Source organism: Erpetoichthys calabaricus, chromosome 1, assembly GCF_900747795.2.
Source record: "Erpetoichthys calabaricus chromosome 1, fErpCal1.3, whole genome shotgun sequence".
NCBI lineage: Eukaryota > Metazoa > Chordata > Cladistia > Polypteriformes > Polypteridae > Erpetoichthys > Erpetoichthys calabaricus.
In genome coordinates this window covers 325,839,763-325,861,121 of record NC_041394.2, presented here as the reverse complement: position 1 = coordinate 325,861,121, position 21,359 = coordinate 325,839,763, and the positions used below count along the sequence as shown (strand labels likewise).

At 39.6% G+C, this 21,359-nt stretch overlaps 1 protein-coding gene across 1 annotated transcript in view; it reads left to right on the top strand.

Annotated features, from left to right (window-relative positions):
• LOC114664462 (leucine-rich repeat-containing G-protein coupled receptor 5-like) overlaps window positions 1-21,359 on the top strand; it is a 236,611-nt gene that overhangs the window by 114,263 nt on the left and 100,989 nt on the right. The gene's annotated exons all lie outside the window — the stretch shown is intronic.

Sequence of the window (21,359 nt, the reverse complement as noted above, 5' to 3'; positions counted from 1 at the left end):
CACTCACAAATAGTGACCACGCGAACACATGCATACGTATAAATATTCATATATAGACTCACACACAAATGTACACATATATATATATAACATATATGTACACATATATATATATGTATGTATGTATATATATATATATATATATATATATATATATATATATATATATATATATATATGTATATACACACAAGCATGCATTTATAAATGTACACTTGCACAAATTCGTGGGTTTTGTGCAGTCTGATGGGGTTTTTAAATTTAAAGAATTCATCTTATGATATTGTTTTCTGGTTATAACTTTATGTAGCAATTTTTGTGTTTTTATGTGTACCATTTTACCACCATTTCCATTGTTTACTGGCTCTGGCATTTGTTTATGTGTTGTGTCGCTGGTGACATCACAGAGGCAATGGGATTAAAGGGCAATAATTAAGACTCATCTCTATCCAAGATTGCTGATAACACTCCAACTCTTTACAATTCAAAGAAAAAAAAAAGACTTTTGTTTACTTTTTGATAATGTCCTTTTCTTTTTTTTTTCAATTTTTTTTTTTTATTTTATATTTTTATTTTATTAATTTTCATTGTAATCATTCCATACAAACAGATCCATTTATAACCCAACAAATTTGAAAACAAATCAAACCCCATCCCTGAGAAGGAGAGCTTAGCTAAAGGAAAATTTCTTTAAGCTTTTTAATAAGGCAACATTAGACAAAAGAAGGGGAGAAGTAAATATCTATATAAATAAGAGATGGAGAAGGGAGTTAAATACAATAATAATGTCCTTTTCTGTTCTACTTCTTTGATTCTTTTTCCTCATCTCACAGTTCTGGTGCTCGATCAAATGAATTCCTGGCTATGACCTTCACTTGCCCTCCAATTACTTCTCTGCTCCTGTTCCATTCTCATCTTGTGCTACTTTTTCTACGTTAGTGCAACTACATGATCATGCAAAGCTACATGCACACATACACAAAAGTACAAACTGATACATGTATACAGATACACACGTGTGCACACACAGTATACATGGTGACACTCAAACACACACACACACATATATATATATATGCATAAAGGCATGTGCATTTTTATGAATGTACATTCACACACAAATGATACATAGGGATAAGCCCATACACATAAACAAACACACGCGCGCACACATACATATACAGGGTGGGCAAAAGTAGGTTTATAGTTGTTCGCATGGAAAAAGGCATGCAGGTTATGACTGCTACACTCAAGCACACTTTAATAATAATACAAAAAAAGAATACAAATAAATAATACAGTAATAATTAAATCTCTCAATTATATAAAAAAATTCTGGGACGAGAAGAGACTTTTTCTGAGAGATAATTTCAAGTCCTGCGAGACAAGACTTTGTGCCAAGAGATTTAACCATGCCCATGGTCCACTCACCTCTCATTCGTGTGAATGCTTTTGTCAGACACAGTTCTTGTGCTCTCAGCTCTTATAAATTTTTATGTTTTCCTGGTCCAAGAGGAGGCGGAAATAAAAGACAAAGAGTAGAAGACAAAGTAGAACGTCGTAAAGAAGTCCAAAAACATTGGCGCGGTACACATGCAGAGCAGGTTAGAAATTATGAAAGTACTAAAATTCGAAAGTCTCAAAAAACTTGGAAATTATTACTGGGTGAAATAACGGAACAGTGAAAAGAGATCGAATATATGGATGTAGGTAATATGACAGAAGTATATAGATATTATTCAGCTTTAAACTTTAAGTCGGAGACTTGTAGATCATCTAATTGGTGTTGCCATCAGGGACAAGTAGTGTTTCTTCCCAATGAAGAGGCATCATTCAATGCTCAAAACATAGATTTACATGATTCAGGTCCATATGCTATGAGAATCTGTGGTCCCGCAATAATTAAAGCTACTACAAGTTTAATTTCAAAGAAACCACAATTCAGTCAGGTTTATATTTATGATCACGGATAAGCAATGCAACATAGAATCGAAAGAATTAAACATTCGGATGTGTTAGAAATTCTACAGCCAATGATGGATATAAATCCATACATTCAAAAGTATCGCACTTTACACGAAATTTATCTGAAAAACACGAACAAAGAAATTTTCTTGGATTTCTGTATGAATCTGAAAGATCACACTCACATATATAATAAACCAAAATGTTACAAATTGTCAGCGATAATGGTTTCAAAAGACAGAGATATCAAAGACAGAATTGATATTCGTGTTTATCCATAAGCACAGCACAATTTGTCACAAGCGGCAGATCTGGGAAATGACTAGCATTAGACTAGCACATCAGGCATTAGAGTTCCTCATACATAACACTCCCCCCTATATCTGTGCTCTCCAAACATTTATCACACCCCAAACCCCAATATTTGTTCTCATATGAATTCCTCATGACACTCATGAAACTCAAACTAAAGGGGGACCCTTCCCTGACTGTGTACCACATCGTAAGGATGAGAAAGAATCAGGCAAAAACAGAGAGTACCATATTTCATCCATGTAAATTGTATTTTAAATATTACAAGGGAAAATGTTGCCTAGTGTCAACAGCAACCAAAAATTTATAAAACTGGGTCCTCTGCCAGTTGAGAACCACTGATTTAAATAACAAAAAATAACAAAAATACGGTAAAACAGGAAAATAGCAAAAAAAAAACCTAAGGCTAACAAGTCCAAATCAAAATCCAAATATCGAATTCAAAGGACGGAGGAAAATATCTACAAAGCACTGTTAGCATTCCAATGAACAATGAACCTCACTGTCCAGCCTGACCTATAAAGGCTGAGAGCGGTCCTTCATCTGTCTCATCATGGTGGCCCCGCCTCTTAAGGTTCCATCCACAAAACACATGAAAACATAAAACAAATACACAATAAGTAAATGCACAATAATAAATAAACATAACAATATGAACACAAAATTAAATACAGATACATAAAAATAATAATTCATAAACAACAAAAAGGAAAATGCATACTGTATAAGCTAAGAAACAAACCTTAGATGTAACATTAGAACAATGTAGACAACAAAAACACCAACAACATTTATTTCTATAGCACATCTTCATACAAACAATGTAGCTCAAAGTGCTTTACAAAATGAAATAAAAGGATGTTAATATTAAACATAAGCAAGATTAGAACATAATATTATACAGTATGTAACAAAAAAAACGGCAAGTTTGAATGGCCAGGAGAATAGAAAAAACAAAAAAATAATCCAGTTAAGCTGGACAAAAAAAAAAAAACACGACGAGAACAGACCATTCTGCCCAAGAAAGGCCGCCAGTCCTGGCTACTGAATTCTTCCAAAATAACATCAAGTCGAGTCTAACAGAACACACACAAATGGTGCAAAAGGATTTATAAACAAGCACAAGTGTAATTTTACGTGTAGAGATGTTCACACATGCATATGCAAGTCGTATATATGAACACATTCAGTAAGTGTGTGCACACACAGATGTACACAAACATATACACACGCTTATGCACAGAAGTGTGTATTCAGATATGTACACAGTTACAAACATGCACACACACAAATGGTGTGTATTGAAACACATTCATACATGCACGCATGCACACACACACACACACACACACACACACACACAAATGTACCGACATGTACTCCCATACACTTTTATGCATGCATGCACACGCACGTACACACAAAAACACAAGGAACACACAGGCACATTCCATTTTTTATGTCACATACTTGCTGTGGGAAGCAGATAAAACGGAGCGGAAGGCCATCAGAGCTGGCATTTTTGGCACGGGAGAAAACAGTTGCCGAGAATAGCAGATTGTCTCAGATTCCTCACTTCTGCGCTTCTTAACAGTCACCACAGGGTTCAGGCTGACGAGAAAAAAAGGCTGTGGAAAGCATATAAAAAATAAAACAAAATTAGAGTCTTATTTTTTTTGTTTTATAAAAGGGTTGGATTGTTTTTGTGGGGATTTTTACATAAAATGCAGGATATTAAATTTGGATTACTGGCTTTCATTCTGTTTGAAAACAAAAAGAAATGAAAAATGCATTGCAGACCCTAATGAAAACCAAAAAATCTGCAGCTACAAAAGTCCTGAACATTATGATTACACTGCTGGGACCGAGCCCAAACAGTTGACCTCCACCCACTAAGCTTAAAGACCCAGTTTCAAAAACAAAAAAAAAAGAAATCAATTGAATCCACATTTATTTATTTACTTACTTACTTTATTTATTTATTTATTTATTTATTTTCTGCTTTGAATTCATTCAGCTTCGTAGTGTAACATAACTCTCTGTTCAGGCAGAAAACATTCAGCAAGTGACAGTACTTTCTACAGAAGCCATATGAGTGAGGTACATTTACTTGTGGAAAAAAGAAAAAAGTGAAAACAAAACCTTAATAAAATGTCAACTAACATACGACACAACTCCCAAGGCCTCCACATGTTTGAATTTTCAGGATGGAATGAGAATTTTCCAAAATGCTGTACCTCTTCTACAGGCCCAATCTGAATGGCATTTGGCTGACTAACACAGCTAAGGTTTGATATGAAGCCCCCTAGTGGCTGGAATTTAAACTATATAAACTCCTCGGCCCCCACCACTGGCCGAATTATATCACTTGTTACTATGCATATTGTAGAAATACAAAAATAATCAAAATGTAAGAACAATAAAGTATAAAGTTTTGTACTTCAATCCCTGAGGTTGTCTGATCAAATCCTGCTAGTGACACTCCATGACCAAAAGCAAGTCACCTCACTTGCCTGTGTTCCAACTACAAAAACAAAAAAAATGTAACCAATTGTATCACTAATGTGTTGGAAAAAGACGTCAGCCAAGCAATAAAGACAATAGTAAGTCCTTCACAATAGAAAGCACAAATGAAAGTTTGCACTTTTTCTTCACTCTGTCTTAGAGCTGTACAGAATACAGGAATCAGCTTATTAATGCAAAAAAAATTTATATAAATCAACATACAGCATAAATGCATATTAAAATGCTAATTTACCTTATCCTTTGGATTTGGGAGGTGGATGATGCAGAGGCGTAGCTAGGGTTTTCAGTGCCCGGGGACAACTGAAGATTTTGCGCCCCCTCCTGTTTGCCAAAATGCAATGGGGAAGGGAAAGAAAATTTTAAAATGCCGCCCCCTGGATGCTGCGCCCGGGGACAGATGTCCCCCCTTGCCCCCCCCTAGCTACGCCACTGGCATGATGGCAGCCTAAACACATAGCAACTTTCTGGTCACAACTAGAAAGAGAGAGAAATAAGAACTGACCTGATTCAGTAGAGCACCACTAGAGGGCGCACCCAGTTTTTCTTTCCTTCATCTTACGCCGCTAGATCGCTGCTCTTGTACTCGTCTGGTCACTCTTCAGTTTTTCTGGACTGTTTAGAAAATGCCCATTCCATTAGGTGAGTAAACAAGATGGGGAGCACTACTTATGGAATGTGAATTCTGAACCGAAGCAGACGTGCCCTTCAAGGAAGACTTTATGAAAACGCATTAGCACACAATGCAATAGCCACAGAAACCAGCCATATTTCAAGAATATTCAGTATATTTCATTATACTGCCTGAACGCCAACTCACCTTCATCAGTGCCCACCTCGGTTATACTGTCTCAGGAGGCCAAGAATATAACTTGACATAAAATGATCTAAATTTATAAAAAGTGACAATAACATATTAGACGAGTCTTACTTTTCTGAATTATAACCCATTATGGTTAATCACATAATTAACAGATGCTATTAATAACTTACAACAGAGACTCAAAATGTTACCATATTAATTTTGTATGCTTTTTTTTTTAAAAAAAAAACTGTACAAAAACGTACTTTATCCTCTTCATACAAGCAAGTTTCTCCCTTAAGCTGGGCTCTGTGCAAACGCCGGCCTGAAGTATGTCATTGTACCCCGGCAGCCTCCGGCTGCTGGAGGCCGAGCCAGCTCCCTGACCTTTAACAGCTCTCTTGTGAACATAAAATGAAACACATGGGCCTGTGTGAGAGCACCCGCTCAAAGCGCTGTGGCAGTGGCTGCCGAAAGGAATGTACACTCGGTGGAGACATTTATGAGCTTTTAATGAGCCTTCTCTGTGTTCTAACAAAAGGCATTGCATGTGTGTAACTGTCACTGAGTTCTGATCTCATAATAATTATATAATCAACATAGCACACTGATTAACGAGCCGCAATGTGCAATATCTAGTTTTACAGTCATCCATAGAGAATATCCTAAGCCCTTCAGCTTGTGAATGGTGCTGATCATACTGAAGTTCACACTGCAGTGCATCGTGGGTCACATAGGAACCGAATCCCACCCCAGTGTGAGGTGTGAGCTCAGAGGCACACTGATGTAGAAAACAAAGTGACAATATATATCTGGCTGACACTTTTATCCCAGGAGACTTATGGGGTCTGGATACATTACAACTCTTTACAGGCTCTTTGTGTTTGGAGCATGTGTGTTAAGTGATTTGCTCACCGTCACAGATGAACTAGCAACTTTACAACAGACTCCAGCGCCTGAGCCACTACACACGACTGTCCGGCCGATTCTTAATGTATTATTCTGGATTCAGTCCTACATCTCGGGTATTGGAATAGCACTGTCACACTGCAATCTGCCTCCTCTGTTTAGGAACTAGCATGGCATCTTTTTAGGGCAGGACGACTTAAGTTGGACACTCGAGTATCTAACTTGTTTAGCTGGACGGTGCAATCTGTACTAAGCCAGTCTCCCCTTTGACGGTCTTATGTTTTATCTAAGGGATTGTCATCAACTCGAGTCCCAGATGTCCCTGCATGGGTAAACCCAATCTGTGACTTAATGGCCATCCAAATCGTGCAGGTAGTTTCTTTTGAACTGACATGGACTGATCATGCAACCTTGCGATTTCAGAAAGAATCTTTCATACCCAGCAGTGCAATATTGCTTTTTCTAGAGTGTGAACAAAGGCTCAAACTCAGATTCATGTAAGAAACAAGCGACACGGATTGATCAGGTGACTTTGGGATTTTAGAAATGTGCCCGAACCCCCCACATACCGATATTAATTCTCCTATTGTGTGAGTACAGAGATTCCTATCGGAAACTAGGGGGCTTCGCCCCCTGCTCGCTTTGCTCGCATCCGCTCCTCCAAAACAACGCTTAAACAGTGACACAATGGGATACAAATCATTTTTTTTTTACTCCTCTTTGCTCGATCAGCTGTTGGCTTGCTGCTGCTGTTTTGCCACGTGATCTACACTTCGCTCACCTACCCCTTCCCCCCCACGCCAGCACTATGCACCGTTGTGAAGAGTGTGGCTGAATGCATGCCAAGGTGATGCAGTCGCTCCTCTGAACCCCTCTTAAATGGTGATACAATGGGAAACAAGTAACAGTTGTTTTTTTACCTCCTCTTTGCTCGATCAGCTGCTGGCTTGCTGCTGCTTTCGTTACGCGTGATCGGCATTTCGGGCGGCGATTCAAACGTTTAAAAGTCTGTACAGCACCTGTCCTTTTGTCCTCAAACACTATGCAATCTCTTTTCGCTTTTCTATTATTTCACCAAGTAATATTTTCCGTTTGTTTGAGCTAATGTGATCTTTTCACTCATTTTTTGAGACTTTCGAATTTTCCTACTTCCATTATCTCTAACCTGCTCTGCATGTGTATCACGGGACTTGCTTACAAAGTATGACGTGACGTGCCGTGCCTGTCTCTCGGGATGTGAAAGTGTCTCTCTTCAAAAGATCTCTCTTCCAAAGTGTCTCTCGGTCTCTCTTCAAAAGATCACATCTTGTCGCTGGACAAATCTTGTCCCAAGATTTTTTTTACATAATAGAGAGATGAGAGACATGAGCGAATCGGGTGACCCGGTAACTTCATAAACCGCTCTTCATGCCGCACACTAACCCACAGTGCAATATTAACTTCTCTGTTGTGTGAGCAAATAGCTGCACTCGGATTCAAGTACCAAATAAGTGGCAAAGACAGATTGGGTGATCTTGTGATTTCATAAGTCACCTTTCATATTGAGCACTACCCCATAGGGCAAATAATCATTCAGATTAATTTTCTTACTTTGTGAGATTAGAGAAATTCTCAGATTCATGAAAGAAATAACTGTAGTTCGTGTTGAGAGTTTATTGTCACGTGCGTACAGGACAATTAAATTGTCTCCCACTGACTCAAAACAGTAACACCATACCAGCAACAGACAAAAAAATGACAATGAATGAAGCATGTGTTATATACAATATGTCCTAAAGAGAAGGCAGCTCTGTGCCAGGGATATTCTGAGCCATCATCAGCACACTGTGCAGTGCTTTGCAGTCCCTAGCGGAACTGATGCCACACAGCCAGCGAGTGCAGATACCACTGTACAGATGTTGGTGACAGGTATCTGGGCGATTTTATCAAGGCCTTTAGTACCAAACAGCACCTCTCAGTGCTAAATGACATTTTCTGGATTTTGAGCACATTGGATGAATTCAGATTTGTGAAGGAAATGCAGTCATCATTTAACCCTAAGTTTGATGAAGCATCACGTAGAGTGAACACCAACTCGCAATCAGTTTTCTGAAGCAATAAACTCGGGGTCGCTAAAGTGACACAGGCTGAATGTGTCATTTGGTAAAGCATACTTCACAGTGCACATAATTCCAAGGTGCTGTAGTCTACCTTTTTGTTAAGTGTGAGCCTGATGACACATTCTAGGTCACGTCCAGCCAGTTTTTCCACCTCTTCTAATGAAGGCAGGCATGATTTAAATGTTTGTTAAGATGGATTACTAGCACGCAGTGTGAAGACATGAGACCCCAGAGCGATGTTTAATTTCCACTGGGCTCTGTTGCATTGTTAGAATTTCCTCCATATTGTTTCATATGATATAACCATTTAGGCATGATAATATGCTGTTACATTTGAAATGTGCTAACTTTATTACTTTTTGGATCCATTTAAGTTTTTATGATGCTCTAATCCATTTGTCAAATCCCATGTTCTTTAACTGAAGGTATGAGAGTATATGGTTGGGACTGAGAACTAACAGGACAATAAGAGAGGGAAGCAAAAGACAAGCTAATACAGAAATACGTGCTTTTACTGCACAATTCATAATTGAGAACAGCATATGGTATGCAAAATTGGTAAACGTGTGCAGCAGTAAGTAAGGAATCAATTAAAACAGTGACATAGCGTCCTTAAACCTTAAACAATAACTAATTCAAGAATTACATTCAACCAAACACATATTGCACAGAGGAGGAGAAGGATGGGAGCATGAGCTGATAGCACATTGCTGCACCCACCACACGAGGGACCAGCTGGATTGAGACCTGAGTACAGCGGGTGACACCTCAGCACCACACCGGAACAGTGAGAGGTTTTTTACAGTGGCTGGAGTGCCAATCCTGGAAACCAGTAATAATAAAAAATATAATTTTCATTATTAATAATGATAGATAGATAGATAGATAGATAGATAGATAGATAGATAGATAGATAGATAGATAGATAGATAGATAGATAGATAGATAGATAGATAGATAGATAGATAGATAGAAGAGCAAGTCATGCACCTTCATTGATGTCGTGATCCCAGATGACAACACCATCCTGAGCAAAAAGGCAGAGAAGATTATCAAATATAAAGACTTTCACATTAAAGTGGAACACAAGGACAAGAGTAGCTTCAGTAGTCACAGGCTCACTGGGAACCATTAAGACTGGATTCTAAGAGCAGCTGGACAAACTCCTGTGTGTCCAGTGTGTAGAGTCAGCGCAAAAGAGATCCAGAAGATGGCACTCCTCGGCACAACCTTTGTCAAGTCCTCAGCTGAACAACAAGCTAAATTCAAAGCCTGAGAGGTATGGTTGACCTCTGGCAAATGAACCAGCATAATGCAGAAGGCTGAGAGGAGGGATTGTAATAATAACAATAATAATAACTAGGGGGCTCCCCACCATGATTGCTTCACTCGTCCAACTCCGGGTTTGGTTTACCAGATATACAATTTAAAGAGATTGTTCTTTTCATGGGAATTGTTACATATGCATTATTTACACTTTTACTTTAAAACTTTTGTAAAAACTGTTCTGTACTTGCCCTTTATTTCCGGCTCCCGGGCATGGTTAAATCTCTTTCTCGCAGGACGCCTCATGTTGTGAAGGGGGTGCGGCTGAACGTGTGCTAAGGAGAAGCGATTGGATCATCTGCTGGCTTGTTGCTGCTGCTGCTGGTGAGCTGCGTATTCTGCTTATTGCGCTGAGTGTTGATCATTTAAAAGCCTGTACAGCAGCTGTCCTTTTGCCACTTCGCGTCTCTGACACTCACGTTGTGAAGCGGGGTTTGACTGAACACATGCTAAGGAGTAGCAGTCGGATCATCTGCTGGCTTGCTGCTGCTGGTGAGCTGCGTGGTCTGCTTGTTGCTTGTCATTGATTTTAAGAGCTGGGAGCACATGAAGCATGTGTGACAATAGCATTCCAACATCTGCTATGTTAGATGTTGTGGGATATGGCCGGCCATTCATCCCGGCCAATATCCCGAGGCCACCAGATGGAGCCATCCCTGCAGCATGGAGGTGCCCCGAATTCCAGCAGGGAATTATGGACATTGGAGTTACCATGGATACCATGGGGACCGCCAAAGGACGCTGCAGGGAGGCATAAGGACTTGTATGTTCCCTATAACCCGGAAGTACGTCTTAGTCACAGCGAAAGAGGGAATGACATACTTCCAGGATGAAGAAGAGGAGTTTTCACCTGACCCGGAAGTGCTGGGAAGTCACATGGACTGAGGGATCAGAAGCACTTCTGGGTCAAGGACTATAAAAGACTGTGAGAGATCCCAGACGGGTGAGCTGAGTCGGGAGGAAGGGTGGGAATGCGTCTGGGAGTGGAGGATTGATTATTGGTTATTGTTATTGTTTGTTTATGAGTATTTTGGAGTGGAGGGTGCTTGGTGCACATTATTATTATAATAAAGTCAATTATTGGACTTTTATCTGGTGTCTGGCGTCTGATCCGAGGGTTCAAGAGAGCGATAGCGCCCCCTATCTGTCACAATGTCAAGTTAAAGTGTCTCTCGTGGGACATCAAATTCCTCATCTCGTCTCATCTACCTAGTCTCACTTCCAAGATTTTTTTTTTATAATAGAGAGATAATAATAATCTTTTAAGGTACTCTAACCAACTCATCAGCCCCGAGAAACTACTCTCTGCAGCTCTTTTCCTTTGACATCCATTCATTTTTTTCATACAATAGTTTGCAAGCACCCTAGGCTATCTATCTTGGTCCTAGCAGGTCCTTTCGCTGTCAGTCATCTTCCCAACTAACAAACCCAAACCATGTGCCCACCTTTTAAGAAGCAGCCCGGAGTGTAAGTTGATCCAGGACAGAACTCTTGCATCCTGATCACGTATACAAGTGCACCGTAAATTAATGCAACTCCCTCCATGTGTGGATTGTTATTCAAGTTAGCATTTAACATCTCCACAAATGAGCCATTAAAACCCCACAACCAAGCCTGACAACAGCATCCTGGCAAAATGCGCATCATGAAGTCACTATGAGCCAGATGCACACAAGCCATCAACACTAGTGACACCACCCTTTGTTTGATTTAGTATGACACCAATGCTGTCTGTCAGCATAACCTTGTACATTTACTCTCACAACATTCACAGACCAGGGAAATGTGAAGACTGCTGCTGTGGACTACATTTGTAGATAAACAGACGGGTTTCCCTGATACCTTGAAATGTGAGGAAAGGAAAATTAGTATGAGGTACAGTGAAATCACTACTATCTGCCTGAGCCAAGGCAGTTGGTCAATATGTATGATTAACACCAAAAAAAAAGATACACAGAATTGTTGAGTTGGTTAGTGTAATTGTTTTGGGCATGCGACTGTGAAATTTAGACCCCAATGACAGTTGGCCTTCATTGAAAGGAATTTCTCCATCATGTTACAAGATTAAGGTAAGCAAATTCTTGTGACAACCATTTTATTGGTGGGTGATGATGACCATGATAATTTACAGTGCCTTGACTATCTGTTATGATCTGAGGCTCCATTTGTTTGCTCTCATTAGAACAATTGTGACAAGAACAGCCATTCAACCCAACAAGTTCTCATCTAATTTCCCCAAAATAACATCAAGTGAACGTCTCTGCTGTTCCCCTCACAACTTGAGCACTTGTTCCATGTGCCTATGCTTCTTTGTGGTATATTATCAGACAGACACGATTTACTATTTCAGGACCCCAAAGAGTTGCCATCTATTTTGACATTAGGCACAATGCAAGGGCTAGTATTGGTAAGGTAGCTGGCCCAAAGCGGGACACTCACATGTAAATGGCGTACCAAATATGTCCATTGTTATCAAGTATTGATCAATGTGTTGAGATTGCAAACTTATTGCAAAACAGGGTTTGCTTTAGAAAGAGGAAAAAGCAAAAAGCAAAATATTTTTGTGAGATTCAGCCACTTTAAACAGAAACCAACTGTATGCTTCACTTCTGACCGTCTTCCTCCATGGTAATCTCTCAGCCCCAGGGGTGCAGTGTCACTTTAAAAAGTCATCTCCAAGTGACGTTATTGATATTGAATTTTGATGCCCAGGTGTGAACTACTGTCTCTGTTTTGTAGACAACAAGATATACTTTCTTCTTCTTCTTTCGGCTGCTCCCGTTAGGGGTTGCCACAGCAGATCATCTTCTTCCATATCTTTCTGTCCTCTGCATCTTGTTCTGTTACACCCATCACCTGCATGTCCTCTCTCACCACATCCATAAACCTTCTCTTAGGCCTTCCTCTTTTCCTCTTGCCTGGCAGCTTTATCTTTAACATCCTTTTCCCAATATACTCAGCATCTCTCCTCTGCACATATCCAAACCACCACAATCTCACCTCTCTGACTTTGTCTCCCAACCGTCCAACCTGAGATGACCCTCTAATGTACTCATTTCTAATCCTATCCATCTTTGTCACACCCAATGCAAATCTTAACATCTTTAACTCTACCACCTCTACCGCAGACTTCACCACTGTCACACTTCCCTCGTACATATCCTGTACAACTCCTACGTACTTCTCTGCCACTCCCGACACCCTCATACGATACCACAGCTCCTCTCGAGGCACCCTGTCATATGCTTTCTCCAGGTCCACAAAGACACAATGCAACTCCTTCTGGCCTTCTCTATATTTCTCCATCAACACCCTCAGAGTTAACATCGCCTCAGTGGTGCTCTTTCTTGGCATGAAACCATACTGCTGCTCACTAATCATCACCTCACTTCTTAACCTAGCTTCCACTACTCTTTCCCATACCTTCATGCTGTGGCTCATCAATTTTATCCCCCTGTAGTTACTACAGCTCTGCACATCCCCTTCATTCTTAAAAATCGGCACCAGTAAATTTCTTCCTCGCTCCTCAGGTAGACGACAAGATAATAATCACTGAAAAAATGTCACACTTACAATCACGCACAGTCTTTCGCTAATAATAACAAATAAAAGTTGATTTAAAACTGCTATAAATCATAAATCACAGCTACCTCATCACATTATGGGCTTGAGTACCAACCTATCCGGAAGAAACAGTAAAGCTTACTAATTATGTTTACTCACTCAAAAACTGTTGTCTTCAGTTCTTTTATTGCCGTATTCTCAGCATGCACTATAAACTTTGATCATTGTTTTGTGGCGCTTCAATTTGGTTTGGCTCTATCATATAAGCTGCCTTTTCATTTTCTCAGTATTTTTTTTTTACGTGCGAACAATTTAGAAACCACGAAAAGTGCATAACTCTGAGGGCTGATCTTCCCTGTGAACTTAGTATTGGCGTGCATGTAGCCTTGGCTCTTTAAAAATCTAAGGCTTTTATAGAAATGCATAATAGAAATGTATAAGAAATGTATAATCAGTTCAGATTTATTGTTATGTGTGCGGAATATACAATGAAACTCTTATGATTCACCATTATATGCCACGCTTACCCTGGAGGCTCTATAAAATAATAACACCAAATGTAATAGTAGAAAAGTAGGTGCCCTTTAAGATCATGTGATTTGAATACTCATCTGTCATTCAGTAACCGTGGCTATGTGTGACTCAGTTTGTGTGCCAGCACTGCCTCGGAAGAAATATTTGAATACACATGGCATAAGAAAAAAATATTGTTTGAGCACACTTGTGCACCCTTGGCTGGCACACATTTTGAATCACATCAGAGGTGTAATCAAATTAAATGATTTCAGGACACACTGACTGCTCTGCCACTGTATCAGACGCTTGCCACACATTTGTGCAGATCATCATTTGCTACAATCCATGACAGAATATAACCATTGGAGAAGCAAAACTGCAGAGAGAAATGTAGAATAATATGTAGCCAGATGCTATGGAGTTCTGGAGAACTGAGGATGTGTGCGGGGTAAATCTCAGAATAGCACCCATGACGGCCATTGCAAGCAAACAAGCAAATGGAAAATGTATCCTTAGCTCAAGAAAATAGTACCAAGAATATGTGATAAAATGTATCACATCCAGTTTACTTTCGATGTCACAAGCATGCTTCAGAAACGTGGAAGATGTGTTTCCTTAAACTAAAACCTTTACTTTAGATGTATTTGGCAGGACTTTTGTTTTCATGTTTGGACCCCATCTCCTCCTCTTCTTCTTCTTCTTCTTCTGGCTGCTCCCCTTAGGGGTTGCCACAGCGGATCATCTTCTTCCATATCTTTCTGCCCTCTGCATCTTGTTCTGTTACACCTATCACCTGCATGTCCTCTCTCATCGCATCCATAAACTTTCGCTTAGGCCTCCTCTTTTCTTCTTCCCTGGCAGCTCTATCCTTATCATCCTTCTCCCAATATACCCAGCATCTCTCCTCTGCACATGTCCAAACTAACGCAATCTTGCCTCTCTGACTTTGTCTCCCAACCGTCCAACTTGAGCTGACCCTCTAATGGCCTCATTTCTAATCCTGTCCATCCTCGTCACACCCAATGCAAATCTTAACATCTTTAACTCTGCCTCCTCCAGCTCTGTCTCCTGCTTTCTAGTCAGTGCCACCATCTCAAGCCCATATAACATAACTGGTCTCACTACCGTCCCGTAGACCTTCCCTTTCACTCTTGCTGATACCCGTCTGTCACAAATCACTCCTGACACTCTTCTCCACCCATTCCACCCTGCCTGCACTCTCTTTTTCACCTCTCTTACACAATCCCCATCACTCTGTACTGTTGATCCCAAATATTTAAACTCCTCCACCTTCGCCAACTCTTCTCCTTGCATCCTCACCATTCCACTGACCTCCCTCTCATTTACACACATGTATTCTGTTTTGTTCCTACTGACCTTTATTCCTCTCCTCTCTAGAGCATATCTCCACCTCTCCAGGGTCTCCTCAACCTGCTCCCTGCTGTCGCTACAGATCACAATGTCATCAGCAAACATCATAGTCAACGGGGACTCCTGTCTAATCTGTTAACCTGTACATCACCCAATTACCTCCATTATAAAATGTAACGATGGGCTATGTATTTTTAAAAAAGTATAAAAAATACTTCACTTTAGAACACATTTTCAGGTGGAAATTAATATATACCTCGATTTTAAAGAAATAACTTGGACTTAATATACCAAACTTATCTTTTATCAGGAAAAAACATATTTCTACAGAACATTTCCATACAAGATACAGAGTGTAGCTCAAAGTGCTTTACAAGAAAAAAAATTACAAAGGCTGCGGTGGGTTGGCGCCCTGCCTGGGGTTTGTTTCCTGCCTTGCGCCCTGTGGTGGCTGGGATTGGCTCCAGCAGACCCCAGTGACCCTGTAATTAGGATATAGCGGGTTGGATAATGGATGGATGGAAAATTACAAAGGATAAATAGTGAAATAGAATAAAACACCAAAAATAAATAAATGCACAACTTAAATAAAACAGATAAAAAATTTATGCAGCAGTCTAACCTAGTTTTGTTTAAGCCTCTAATGATATAACTTGAACACCCACAATGCACCCATTTAGAGATGCCAGTCAAATGAAGGCACACGTCTATTAGTCTGAGGAGGGAAAAGCAGCATAGCCAGTCGAAAATCCACGCAATCGTGGGGGACGCCAACGTCACACAAAAAGGGACCAAATGTTAAAAGCAGACTCTGGAAGCTGACGGGCAGCAACAGTACTTTCTGTACTACAGTGCCAGTAGGCAGCCTTTGATCCCAAGGGATCTGGCATCCGCAGCCCTTGTGAAAATGACCACGGTGCCATTATCATAATATGATTTTATGTTAAACAGTTGCAAATAAGTTGTTGGTAGATTGTTTTTAACCATGTGATATGAAATAGGGACTTTTACAAAAACCTCAATAGAGAAAGAAACAATTTTGCTTTATCGGTATGTAGAACAATCTGGTTTTATTACAGTGAAACTCTGATTGCGAACAGAAACAGCATATTAAGCGGCATACTGGAAATAAGGATCAGTGACATGTGCATTGCTTCAGGAGGTGGCTTTTCAAGAAATAGCAAATATAGTTGTGTAAGTAATAAAGGAGAGTCGCAGAAATATTTCTAGTATAGCCTCAGAATATATCAGTGCAATGGCATTTCTAGCATGTGGTAATAAAGTGAGGCAGGTGTGGAGCACTGCAGAGCGCCTCGGCCATATGGAACCGTTTTTAGAGGTTCTTGTCAAACACTGCAAAAAGCTGTCTCTATAGTAAGATGACTAATTACATAATTAAATAGCACAGCAAATTTACTCAGCTTGCAGAAACAGAAGACAGCATCTCTTTTACATTTCCTGTGGTAAAGGCAATGTTTTCAAAGAATTAACCGCCCTTCTAACTCAGAGCCAGCAGCTGCTTTCTCTCCTTATTTAAAATTCATCAGACTTTGGATTTTGATTTCTGACACTAAACATATCTCAGGATGGCTGTTTGTAGCACCCATGTGACAAATATGTTAGAACAATCAAATACAGCTGCGATATTCATGATCTGGAAATGACTATTGAGCAATCTGTGATTCTCTTCAGAAAGAAAGAAAGAAAGAAAGAAAGAAAGAAAGAAAGAAAGAAAGAAAGAAAGAAAGAAAGAAAGAAAGAAAGAAAGAAAGAAAGAAAGAATTGTCATAGTACTCCATGAAGTATAAACTAAGAAATTCTCAGACCTATCCAATACAGAAAAGTAAAGTAGGGAGAGAGAGATAGATAGAGAGATAGATAGATAGATCCATGGAGAAATTTGGCTTTTTACAGAAGCACTTTAATAAATAAACAGGTAGATAAAAGAAGCTAAATAAATAAATGCACACACACACTTTGGTCTGTAATATAAAATAATATATAGCATTTAACATATCTCTCTATTATATAAAAAAATCCTGTGATGGGACAAGACTTTTTGGAAGATTTTTTCAAGTCCCGTGAGGCAAGACTTTGGCCATGAAATGTTTTCAAGTCACACCCTCCTCTCAACCATACTGAACCACGCACACGGTCCTCTCACCTCTCATTCGTGTGAATGCTTTTGACAGACACAGTTCTTGCTCTCTCAGCTCTTATAAATTTTAACGTTTTCCTCACTTTAAATTCCCAATTAAAGAAGACGTATTATGTCCAAATCTTATTGAAGAATTTCATCAACAGTAAAAATGAGAAATGATGAAGTCAAACGAATTAACACCAAAAATGTTGATCTGTTACACACCGTCCGGTCTTCCTCCGCAAGAATTACTGTTGAAAGAAGGATCCAAGAAAGGTAATGTAGTACATCTTCCGCGAATAACATTAGACAACAAAGGAGATCTTGATATGCCATTCGTATTAAAATGTTAACAGTTTCCCGTTAAAATAGCTTTTGCAAAGACAATTTACAAATCTCAGAGCCAAACATTGGAAAAGTCGTTTTATTTAATAGATATAAAGAAATGAAATTCAATCACAGGGAGTTATACGTTGCATAATCACAATGAAAGTCCAAACACAGAATCAAAATTCAATGCGATATTGATGAAAATTTAATTTAAAAAAATAGTTTTTACTGAAGTTTTACAGTAAAAGTGTAATTTTAAAAAGTTTTGGCATGTTAATTTCAAAGCCAAACAGAACGAAATCGTATTACGCAACGAATAACTCTAACGCAACATGAAACATAATTTACTTTCAAATTATTACATTTTACTATTTTTTAATATGGTTAATTACTCACTGTAATGTAAAATAGTTAGTAAATTGTACATCCGCATTCCCGTATGCAAGCTGCAGAACCACAAAGAGGCTAGAACGTAGCAAGCAGGGGGCAAAGCCCCCTAGTATAATTCATATAACATATAATAATTGAATTTCATATATATAAATATATAATACATAAATAAGTAGATAAAAGTAAGTAAATAATAAATAAATGCATACACACTTTGGTCTGAACAAAAAAGAAACTAATAAGACTTGGCTGTCCCAGTCCATTGAAGCATTATGCGGGCGTATTGCTGTTGGTATAAAGGAGCCCCCATCACGTTTCCTGACACACTTCTGCTGAATACTCTATTTGTCCCAAAGGGAAAGTTAATTTTTGCATAAACTGAAGAAATATAGAACTTTTATAACAGACAACATCCACCACACACAAGCATTACAAGAAGAAAACATTTGACTTGACTAAAGACACAATGAGGTATTATAAAGGTCGATTTTCATAGGTATGGAAGAGCACCATTATTTATACTCAGATTTGTTATCAAATGTCCTAATGATAATAAATGCACAACAAAGTATGAATTTTGTAACTTGGAAATTATTAACAGTAATGGTGGTATAAATGAATATATTGCATCTTCGTGCCAGTGCCTGCCAGTATTTGCTGGCACCACTTTAATGGATTCTTGCTCTTGTACATCTCTCTTTTAGGTAGCTCATTGTCTTTATAGATGGATGTCTTGTTTAGTCGTACTAGTTGGAGATAGTGCAACTGTGGCAGGATTGCCTTTTTTGTAGGGTCCACTGCTGCTGGGGTCTCATCTGCATAATGGCATGTCCACTCATACTGTTGATGACTCATCTCAAGACTGATGCAACTTGTCAGTGCCATTACAATATACTCATATGCGCTGGGACATGGACCCAGTGTCCTGGGTTTGAATCCCATGCTTAGCCGTTGTCTTTGAGGAAGCTAAATGTTCTCGCTTTGTCCAGCATCCACAAAGACAAGCATATTAGGTTGACTGGTGATTCCAAGTTGACTCTCTGTACGCATTAATATGTGTGTGAGTGGGCCGTCCAATGGACTGTCATCCTGTCCAGGGCTTGTTCTTGCCTTGCAAGTGCTGTGGGCCCTAAGCATGAACAGGTCTCTCTTGTGGCTCACAATACTGACTATAAAAAAAGAAAGACTGCAGACAACCCATATTGAGTCTTTTCAGGCAGCAATTGCTGTGAGTCTCACTTCCCTGCCCTGAGACAAAGCAGAGATTGCAGCTCCTGGAAGTACTTCTTTATTCAGGTGAGCTTACCTGACATGGTTTTCTTCTCTGCAGGTCATATTTGTGTACCCTAAGTTCTTGTCTATAAGCCGCGGCTTATCTAAGGAAAAAAGTTGTGAAAATGAAAAAATAGAATATCGGCTTATACATAAGTCCGGCTTATACATCCATCGCGGGGGTTGCGTTCCAGAGCCACCCGCGAAATAAGAAAATCCGCGAAGTAGAAACCATATGTTTATATGGTTATTTTTATATTGTCATGTTTGGGTCACAGATTTGCGCAGAAACACAGGAGGTTGTAGAGAGACAGGAACGTTATTCAAACACTGCAAACAAACATTTGTCTCTTTTTCAAAAGTTTAAACTGTGCTCCATGACAAGAGAGAGACGACAGTTCCGTCTCACAATTAAAAGAATGCAAACATATCTTCCTCTTCAAAGGAGTGAAGCAAACAAATCAATATGTCTGTTTGGCTTTTAAGTATGCGAAGCACCGCGGCACAAAGCTGTTGAAGGCGGCAGCTCACACCCCCTCCGTCAGGAGCAGGAAGAGAGAGAGAGAGAGAGACAGAGTTTGTTTTTCAGTCAAAAATCAATACGTGCCCTTCGAGCTTTTAAGTATGCGAAGCACCGTGCAGCATGTCTTTTCAGGAATCAGCTTTACAAAAGATAGCAACGTGAAGATAATCTTTCAGCATTTTTAGACGAGCGTCCGTATCGTCTAGGTGTGCGAACAGCCCCCCTGCTCAATCCCCATACGTCAGGATCACAGATAGTCAGCGCAAGAGAGAGAGAAAAGTAAGTTGGGTAGCTTCTCAGCCATCTGCCAATAGCGTCCCTTGTATGAAATCAACTGGGCAAACCAACTGAGGAAGCATGTACCAGAAATTAAAAGACCCATTGTCGGCAGAAATCCGCGAACCAGCAAAAAATCCGCGATATATATTTAAATATGCTTACATATAAAATCACAATTTAAATGACCGCTACGCGCTCGTGTTGACTCGGCGACGCCCAGAGCAGAAAGAACGCGCTCCGGCCGCTCCAACCGCGCCATGCGGGGAGTGAGAGAGATGCCAATATCTCACACTCTCTCCCCCCTTAAAGAAATTAAATGGGTGCGAGTGAGACCACTGACCTCCCTCCCTTCTATTAGTTATAGGTTATAGTACGTTCGGCTTATCCATGAGTCCGGCTTATCTATGATACGATTTTATTTTAAAAATTCGTATGATTTTTGGTCTCCGGCTTATACATGAGTCCGGCTTATAGACAAGAACCTAGGGTAATTTTTTTTTTTTTGCATTTTCTCACTAGAAATGCAGTCATCTTGCGTCACAGCGTGACAATATGTGTAAAAGTGAAATGTAAATTACAGTTAATCCTACATGAAAGAATGTTGACAGTTGCAATGGAAAGTGAAAATTGATTGGCCTGAAACACGACCCTGTTTATCTGTAAACACATCCCCCAAGTTGTTGTAACTGAAAATGTTATCAACTTTTTAGTATGTGTTTGAGTATAAGAAATCTCCTTCAGGCATTAAGCAATGATTTGACTTTGCATGTCACAGCATCTCCTCGATGTTTAGGTAATAAAACTGCAGTCACATTTAAGACCAAGTCAGTGAGGTTTTCAGTCAACACCTTCATTTCCTGCCTACAGCACACTTCATTCACTTTATCAGCATAATGGGACTCAGTGACAGGAGAAAGAAAGAAGATGGGCCTGCTGGAACGGGGGTGGGCTGGCTGTTTATTTGCTTTATCATAATTTTCTTTAGTTCTTCCTTACGTCTTTGGCTTCCTTCGTTTCACAGTTTTAACAAAGGTTTAA